Raw genomic sequence first — 10,146 nt, forward strand, 5'->3', positions numbered from 1 at the left:
AAAGACTAAACCTAATTACGTGCACAATTTGTGAAAATAATGTATATTTACCTTGTATCTTTGAATGTGCATTCTGACCTGATGAGTTGCATCCTAAAATATATTAAAAAATATATTATATAATTATATATATTATTAATTGTCATTAATTCAAATTTTTGTACCTTCTATTACAATCGGTATATCTATCAAATTCACCTGCTGCCTTGGTGCCGATACCAAAGTTTCTATAATTAAAAAATATATTATAAAAGTTGAAAATATATTAAAAAGTTGTAAGATTTATAGTGACTGTTGTACAATTTATTACATATATATGATAATATATATATTATATATATATAAGGTATTATATATATATATATATATATATATATAATACCTTGCTCTAAATCCATTTCATGTTCATCCTTTATATCTTCTGTGTCTACATCAGAATCTTCTTCATTGTTTAAGTCAAAATCTTTAGGTGGAGCAGGAATAGAATATGATTTTGAGTGAAAATTTTTAGGTGGAACATAATGTGATTGTTTCTCTATAAAAAAACCGATAAGATTAAAAACCGACAATAATCTATTTAAAACTCGAATCATGAGTGTCTGCGACACTCTTGTATATAATTAATATATGTAATATATAATATAATATAAAGTACATTTTATTTCTACATACGTCTCTTACTAGAATTTGTTTCCTGTTCATGAGACTCTTCTTCTGAATCGTCGACATCTTCGTTGAATCGTTGAGATGGTACATGCTGTCTTTTTCCTCGCCCCAAACTTTCATCATCCATTGTACTGTATGTACTGTCTGCTGCATTTTTTCTTGCAGTTTCTAAGCTTGCTATTATGAAAAAAGTTTAATATTTTTATATTCATTGTACAAATCACCATCATAAAATGTTTTTCTTAAAACATTATTTTTAAAATGTTATTTTCAAAAAAATATTTTCGTACACATACACACAATATTTTTAATAAAATATACACAAATATAAATAATAATATAAATCAAACGTAAACAAAAACAATTATAACTCTAAAAAGTGTATTTTGTGTAAAACAAATATTTGTTACATTTTGAATAAAAATACATTTAATAATTCTTATGTTATGGATTATATAGATGAAATAAAAATACATAAATAGTTACCACTATATTTTATTATTTCGACGTTGTAGAGGACCCACGTGTCACAATTCGGAGTTGAATAATTTGCCATTAATAAAGGAGTATTTGAATTACGAGGCGGCCACCAACATTGGGTTTTTTTCTCTTCTTTCTCTGCTACATTAAGCCATATCGTTGGAATTTCGGAATAAGTATCATCCGAAAGAAATTTCACTACCACGTACTTTGTTTTATCTTTTGTAGCAGGTGCCATTCTATGGTATAAAATTATTCTATAAAATATTTTTTCAATAAAAATGTAAATCAATATTTCTGTAAATCATTATTTTTAATTAAATAATATCTTATAAGAGCAAAAAACCTGTCAATAACTGAAGTAAAGAGCCAAGAAGTCAACAAAGTAGTTTTTGTATGTCTTCGCAATTAATCTAGTATCAGTCTTTGATTACATTTATTCTCTTTTTCTGTATTTAATTTTGATCATCATGCCAATCTTGCTATATATGTTTGTTCTAATTAATTATATAATTTGATTTATAAGTTTTCACGAACAGTATGTTTATTCAAATGTATATATGATTAATTGTATATAAGTATATTGTTATTTTTTATATTATATTGTATATTTATCTATTTAATTTTTTTACATTTTTATAGCATTTATGTTATAAAGAGTAAAGTTTCAATGCAAATTTTCAATCATTTTTCATACATGTAAGTTCAAATATAAAAAATGAAAGAAATATATGTGCTCATATTATTATTTATTTAATTATTGGCATGTAACAACGGTATGACGACGTAGGAATCAACTGCATCTAATTGTTTTAATTTTAAACATTTTCGTTTTATTCGCGTTGCAGGAATTTGTATAATATCTGAAGTACTACTGTTTCTTATAAAAAATATGCCTAACTTTTTCGAATCACATGGGATGGTAAAAAAAGACTGTGTCTGTAAAATACGTTGTACACGAATAGATAAAACATGATTGTCTTCTAATATATCTAATACAAAAGCAAGAGAATTATCATCAAGTAATACACAGTTATCGAATTTCTTTATTGAAATTTTAAAAGTTTTAAACTGTAAATAACAAATTTTATTTTTTTTATAAATAACAATTGGATATTGCATTATGTTACATTGTTTAATGGGAAGCTGTAATTCCTCAGATACACGATTGGACAATTCTTGCAAAGGTTTTCCACATTTATGTAGTTTTCTTTTTATCTGTTGCATATAATTTTCGTATTTAAAACAACTTATATTATCTACTTGAACCAAAAGATTGTACATCGTTAGCGAGATGAAGAAGATTATGAACGTTATACGAAAGATATTTGTCATCATAAAGTCCATAGTTCTCCATAGTGAGAAACAAACCATGATAATAAAGAATTAGCATAAGAATTAAACTTCACACATAGATGCGGATCTATTAAAATTCTTATAGCGATACTAAGACAAAGAAAGTGCTGGTACATAACCGGAGATAATATTAATTTCATAATGACAATTCCAGTGTACAATAAAAATTGGCGAAGTTCCGTAGCCTTCCATTGATCGATATCACTTAAACTTCTAGGTTTTCTTGCAAACTCAAACGGAATACAAGGCTTTATTAATATTAAATAACTGGATATTTTTTGAATATTGTCCATTGATAATCGTACATGTTTGTTTCCTCTTAACCAAATTTGTAATAATCTTTTCATTACACCAAGACAAACAAGATGCATGTAATCTAATGGAATTTGAGACACCATGCCAATAGGAAGATTTTCCAAAATAGAGTCCCCTGTGTGATGCTCAATGTGTACACGATTTTTAAACGTGTCATTTGTACGTAAAGTATTATTGATTTCTAAATAAACTACTCGATTTTGTACAAATTTGCCTTTTTGAACACATTTTGGACATGCGAAGTATCCCGTATGACCTTTGGTACATGTTATAAAAGATTTAGCTGGAGCATCACACAAGATTGCATTGAGAGAAACTGCATATTTTTTATTAGACACAGTAATACCATTCTGATTAAGGAGGAGGAATTCATCAACAAAATCCTTAAGAAATTCGTTAGGATCACTTGGTTTACACATACCGTGATACATGCCAATTATAAATGGTGACGTATAAACATCTATTCCTTCAATGGATGCCAAAATAGGCCAAAACTGACTACCCGAACTTTTGGAGATTGGTAAACCATCAACGTTAATGTTTAATTTTATTTCGTTTTTTTTTATGAATTTGGAATATTTTTATAAATCGTTCAAGAAAACGATAAAGACCAAAATGTGCATAGTGGCCACTGCCTATTACTTTAATGTTTACGGATGCATTTCGTGGTGTGTTAACTAAGCTCCTTACATCACTAGGTAAATTTATATGGCCATGTTTTCTAAGAATTGTTAATAATTGGTTAGCAGTATTATGTGAAATATTATGTTCTATAATTAATGTTTGTAAATCCTGCCACAAAGTATCATCAGTATTACTAGAGTGAAAATCTATTAATGTATCTGTTTGTGTATCTGTTTGTGTATCTGTTAATGTAGGACTATTGCATTGTAATGTATTGTCGCTTTCTTGATTATACGACGTTTCTTTTAAGAATTCATTGCATTCGTTTACATTTTGGAACAATGTGTAAGTATTTGTAATAAGTGTATTATGAAATTTTTCTGCATTATCAAAAGTAATAATTTCTTCCGCATTATGCTCATTATTCGCAATAGTTGATTCAGATGTATTATTTAAATATTTATTACGATTTATTTCATAATTTATCAATTGATTTTTTCTTCTTTTTGTTAAATGCTGTATACTTTTTGGCATGATGAGAATATTTTTAAAAAATATAAAATCTAAAAAAATTCAAATATTGAAAAATAATCAAAAAATTGCAAATTTCAAGCTACTAATTACATTTCTTTAAGGCTTCTGATCATTGTGGAGCTGTTAAATATGATGTTAGAAATGAAAGACATGAAATTTAAAAGGAGTATCTAAACATTCTCTTTTTGATTCTTATTTGTTATAATAATAAATAAATATAAATTGATTAATAATATATTTAAATTTAAACCAGTGTTTTTAATAAACATTTACAATTAAAATGGCACTTAATGATGATTGATTAAATGATGAAGAATTATTATAAATTAAAATTTAAAGTTTTTTACTAATTGAACCATCAGAAAAAAAGTTTGTATAGTGTACTAGTCTATTTTATCAAAGGTAAATATATATTGAGATGAAAAATTTAAAACGATTTCTTGCTTTTATACAGATATAATTTCATGTGTCCACAGATAATAGATCAAGAACCTTATGAAAATAATAAATTATTTTATTGAAATAATACTTACAAAAAAGAATAGGCACAACTTTTATAAAAGAAAGAAGAAGGCATGATTTGTTGTTTTATATTTGTCTCCACTTTGCGAGATGAATAGAAATGGTCTGTAAAGTAAAATAATTAAATTATAAAATTATAAAATGATTAAATTGAGAAAAAAGTAAAACGCAATAGAAAAATGCAGAAGTTATATATACATTTAAAATTTTAAATCAATATTTTTTTACCATAAAACATATCTTTATAATGTTTCTTTAGAATGTGCATGCTGCGTAGAATATATATATATATATATATATATATATATATATATATATATATATATTCTACGCAGCATGCACATTCTAAAGAAACATTATAAAGATATGTTTTATGGTAAAAAAATATTGATTTAAAATTTTATATATATATATATATATATGTATGAATTGTTTTGATAAAAGTAATACTAATAAAAATATGAGTAAAGAAACATCAAAATAATGATCAAATTCTAAATTCTGCAACTTATATGTACAAGTTAATGAAAGCTGTAATTTCTTTCACCGGACCAATATGATGATAAACAATTGTTATTAAAATTATGTTTATCATGATATTGGTTCGTTGAAAGAAATTATAGAGAGCTTCCATTAACTTGTATATATGTAAATTATGCAAGAACGTGGAAAGTGAAAAGAACGTGGTAAAATTGTTAAAAATACAATGAAAGCAGAATTAGCATATAAAAAGAATATGCCATGTTTACAGGTTAGGTTTACAGATTAGCTTTATAATTTTTAGATTTTATAAAAAGAGACCTAAATTTATTATTTTATAAGCTACCCAGCAAACACGAGTATATAACTGTTATATTGTCATAATAAAACGAAATGTAACACGCAATATAACACGAATGTACAAGGTTATATACATGTTAGTAGTAATTTCCTACTCATATATATTACAGCTATATAACATTAATGTAACACGTAAATAACATGTTATATAACTTTCTTAAAAATTATATAATACTTACATAACATGTATAAAAATTAGTTAAAAAGTTATATAACTGTAATGTAAATTATAGAATTGTGTTATAAAACTTTTATATACTTGTTACTGAATAGTTATATATATATATATATATATGTATATATATATGTGTGCCTTTTTATATGTGTATGTATGTGAATGTACTCGATAAAATATAATAAAGAATTAATAATTACATATGTGTATGTAATTATTAATTCTTTATTATATTTTATCGAGTACATTCACATACATACTTATAATATGTACATATAATTATTTATCCTCTTCGGCGCTTAATAATACATATCCGTATTTAATAATTGATATTATTATTGCAAGACTGTTCGTTAAATAATATATGCTTATTACATATCTACGTTATAAATATATATTTATATTTATTTAATATTTAATTAATTTAATACTTATCAAGTTTTAATTTAACGTTTCAATCCTGCAATTGGCTAGTGTTAGTATTAACGATAATGTAATTCTTAAAATTATCTTGATTTAACATAATATAATTGTTTCTCTTAATATATAAGAATTCTATATTCAAGTTTCCCCTTGGGGTTACATATCATACAAAAACCAAAATATACACAAACAACAATATACTCTTTACAAATTCTAAATATCCTTAACCTAACGCTTGAACTACAATTCTCGCCTATTCGCATCCTGCCTACCGCACACACACACATAACGCTTCTATCTAACCCTTCTTATTATCGCCTGGACTTCCGTTTCCGTTTACAATCTCCTTTTTACCTTATCATTCTCACCCTCTCACTTCCACTCTCTCACTCTCATATTTTCCCTCCCTCACTCTCCCTCTCCTTACTTCCTCCAGACCCCTCAACCAGACTTCTCCATCCCCCTCCCCACCAAGTACTTCTTCCATTTTTTTCTGCCATGTTCCCTCCATCCCCCAATCTACACACCCTTCCCATACATGTTCCCACGTTTCCTCTGCCCTTTCACAAATTCTACACCTCTTCAATTCCTCCTTCTCCCAATATCTCCCTCCTTTCATCCCATACCCCAATCCGAATCCTGCTACCCTTTGTCACCTGCTTTCCCCCAACCCTTTTTCAGATACCCTGGTAATCCCTCTTCCTCAATAAACCTATACCATTTATTGTATTTCGATTCCCATATCTTTTTCCACCTATCTTCTCTTTGCATACTCCTCTCCCTATCAAAAATTAACTCCCCTCTCCATTGCCATTTCTCCCTCATCACTGACACCTCCTCTAACTTCCAACCTCTTTCATCTATAAACAACTTCCTCTCTTCTTCCCATCTTCCCTTAATTTTCCCTTTACTCTCCTCCTTCATTTCCTCCCAACATTCTCTCGCCAGCTCCCCTCCCTTCCCCTCTTCCAACATTTCTCATACCCACGCCCTAATTCCCGCCTTCCCTTTCATCTTGTCTCTCTGCATTTCTTCCCTCACCATATACCCCGGTGTATATCTCCCTACTCCCAATACCCACTTTATGTACCTATCCTGCAGTCTTTCCACTTCCTCCCTCTCCTTCCACCCCCAAATTTCCACCCCAAAGCTAACTACTGACCACACTAATCTATCAAATAACCATAACCTCCTTGCCCAGTCCTTTCCAAATCTTCTTTTACCTATCCTCCACACTCGCCCTAACAACGCTGCCCCTTTCTTTACCCTCTCCTTCACATGCACCTTTTGCTCACCATTAAATCTCATTCTATATCCCAGATATGTAAATTTCCTTACCTCTTCCATTTTCCTTCCCTTCCAATACCACTTCACCTTCTTCCACCTCCCTCCACCTTTCCTGCATCTCATGATCTTCGATTTCTCCACATTTAAAACAAAATCCTTCCTATCCAAATACCCTTCCATTTTTCCTATCATTCCCCTCAACCCTTCAACATCCTCCGCCAACAAAACTAGATCATCTGCATATGTCAATGCATGCACTTTCCGATTCCCTATTTTAACTCCTCCCAATCCTCCTTTCTTCAGCTCATCGTCTAAATCTGCCAACGTCAAGGTGAACAGGCTAGGGCTGAGTGGACATCCCTGCCTCACCCCCCTCACCGTCCAGAACTTCTCTCCATCCTCCCCCGCTACCCTTACCCTACTAACTGATTCCCTCAAAACCTCCCCACATTTCTTAACCAAACCCTCCCTTACCCCACTTTTTCTCATCTTTCCCAATAACATCCCTCTATCCACCGAGTCAAACGCCACTTTCAAATCCAAAAACAATAAAACCAACTCTTTACCACCCCCCAATTGCCTATTTACCACATAATTCAGCACGTATATATTATCAATTACCCCAAAACCTTTTCTAAAGCCCGCTTGACTCGGTGGCAACAATCTCTTCCCCTCCACCTCACTCCTTAACCTCTCTGCTAAAATTGATACATATATCTTATATGCTGTCTGTGTTAGAGTCACCCCTCTATAATCACTCACCCTTTCCCCCTCTCTTCTTTATAATCGGAACAATCACTCCTTCTCTCCAATCCTGTGGCCATCTCTCTCCTTTCCAAACCCTTCTGCATATCTCCCCTATCCAGTCTTTCACTACCTGCCCCCCATACTTCCACACTTCATTTGCAATTCCATCACCTCCCACCGCCTTACCATCCTTCAATTTCTCTATAGCTCTCCTAATTTCTTCCTTACTAATGTCTTCCTCCTCATCTTCCTCTAACCCCTCTCCTGATCCCTTCACCGCCCTCCATTCTACTCCCCCTAGTAATTCTCTAAAATATCTATCCCATTCTTCAGATTCAATTTCCTCGTTTACCCTCTTTCTCCTTTTTCTCTCTCTATTTACTATTTTCCATCTGACTTTCCGTTTTCGCTTCCTTCACTTCTCTTTGCCATCTTTCCACCTCCCTTCTCTTCTTCTTCTCACATAACCTCTTGTATCTCCCTTTTTCTTCTCTAAATTTTTCCTTGCTTATACCTTCCTTCCTCCATTTTCTCATTTCCTTTCTGACCACCTTTTTTCCTCTGCATTCCTCATCCCACCACCCTTCTCTCTCCTTTACCCACCATTTCTCTTCCACTTTCTCTATTGCCCCCAGGACCCTACTCTTTAGCTCACTCCATTCTTCCTCTATTCCTTCCTTCTCACCTATCCTTTCCCCAATCCAACGCTCAAACTCTTTTCTTCCCTCTTTCGTCCATATTCCTCTCCTTACCTTCCCCTTTCCCTCTTTCTTCCAATTCCTTCCCTTCCCATCCTCTCCTCTAATTGCAACTGTTAACGGATGATAATCTGAATCCACTTTCAATTCTACTCTCATTTCCTCCAATCTCTCCCTTGTCCTCTCGTCCCCTATCACGTAGTCAATCACTGAGTCCCCTCTCCCCCCGTATATGTCAATTCCCTTTCCTCATCTCCTTTAACATTACCATTCAGAATTGACCATCCCTGTTCCCCTATAAACTTACATAAACTTTTTCCCTCTCCATTCACTTTCTCATCTTTGGACCTCCTGCAACCCAAATCCTCCTCATCCTCCTCTACCATACCCCCCTCCCTTCCTGTCCTTGCATTAAAGTCTCCTCCTATCAAAATCCTCACTTCCTCATTCCTTTCTTCCGTCCAGTCCTTTAGACTTTCCAAAATTTCCTCCATATTTTTATTCACATACACTCCCACTATCCTCCACTATTCTCCTAACCACACCTTTATTGCTATCACCCCTTCCCTATCCACAACCTCTTTCTCCCTTTCTATTTTCACCCCCACCCTTACTCCCATTAATATCCCCCCCATGCTCACCCTTTTCTGTTCTTCCTCCCGGCCCATTGTTTCATCCAAGTATACCCTCTAGGAAGTCTGTTCTTAATTCTTTCCCAACCTCTCTTATCCACCCATGTTTCACATAAGCACATAATATCCCACTCTTTTAACCTCTCCCAGAAATCCTTATCCTTATTGTTTAGACCAGCGACGTTCCAGAAACATATCTTGTAATTCTCAATCTCTCCCTTTTTCTTTCCCTTTCCTCCATTCTTCTTTAATTCCCCCTCCTTCTCAACTCCTCCTCCTCCCGCCCCAAATCCCTTCTCCTTTCCCCTCCCCCCCTCTTCTCGCTTTCCACTACCTCTTCTAGTGCCCATCTCCTACTTTCCCCTCCTTATTACTCCCTTCTCTTTCCTTTCCTTTCCCGTCCCTCAAAACTTCCTTGTCCTCATCCCAAAACCACCAAGCATTATCAATTCTTATCCTCCCGTACCCTAAACCCACTACTGCTCTCCTTCCTCTCCTCATCCACGGCTATTTTTCTCAGTTTCCACTTCATTTTTCTTTCACTAATTGTTTGATCCTCCTCATTCCAAATCTCCCTTCCTTTCAGCTTCTTTTTATTCTCTAATATCTTCTTTCTAATCTCCTCTGACCTTACCTTCACTATAACCAACACACCCTTTTCTTCCTTTCCCGTTTTTATCCTTTTTATCTCATCTAACTCCGCAACCACTCCTATGTCCCTGCATATCTTTAACACTTCCTCCTTAACCTCCTCCCCCTTTACTCCCTTAATAACTATATTTCTTCTCCTCTTATCCCTCTCTCCCCTTTCCAACATCCACTCCATTCTCTTAATCCTTTCCAACAT

General features: G+C 32.6%; 1 pseudogene; it reads right to left on the reverse strand.

Moving 5' to 3' along the window:
* Positions 1–1,899: 1,899 nt before the first annotated feature.
* On the reverse strand, positions 1,900–3,975 carry LOC145947648 (uncharacterized; annotated as a pseudogene).
* Between the last annotated feature and the right edge of the window lie 6,171 nt (positions 3,976–10,146).

This window comes from Prenolepis imparis, unplaced genomic scaffold (genome assembly GCF_030444845.1).
Source record: "Prenolepis imparis isolate NDT839.2.m4 unplaced genomic scaffold, iyPreImpa1.0 SCAF_112, whole genome shotgun sequence".
Taxonomy (NCBI): Eukaryota; Metazoa; Arthropoda; class Insecta; order Hymenoptera; family Formicidae; genus Prenolepis; species Prenolepis imparis.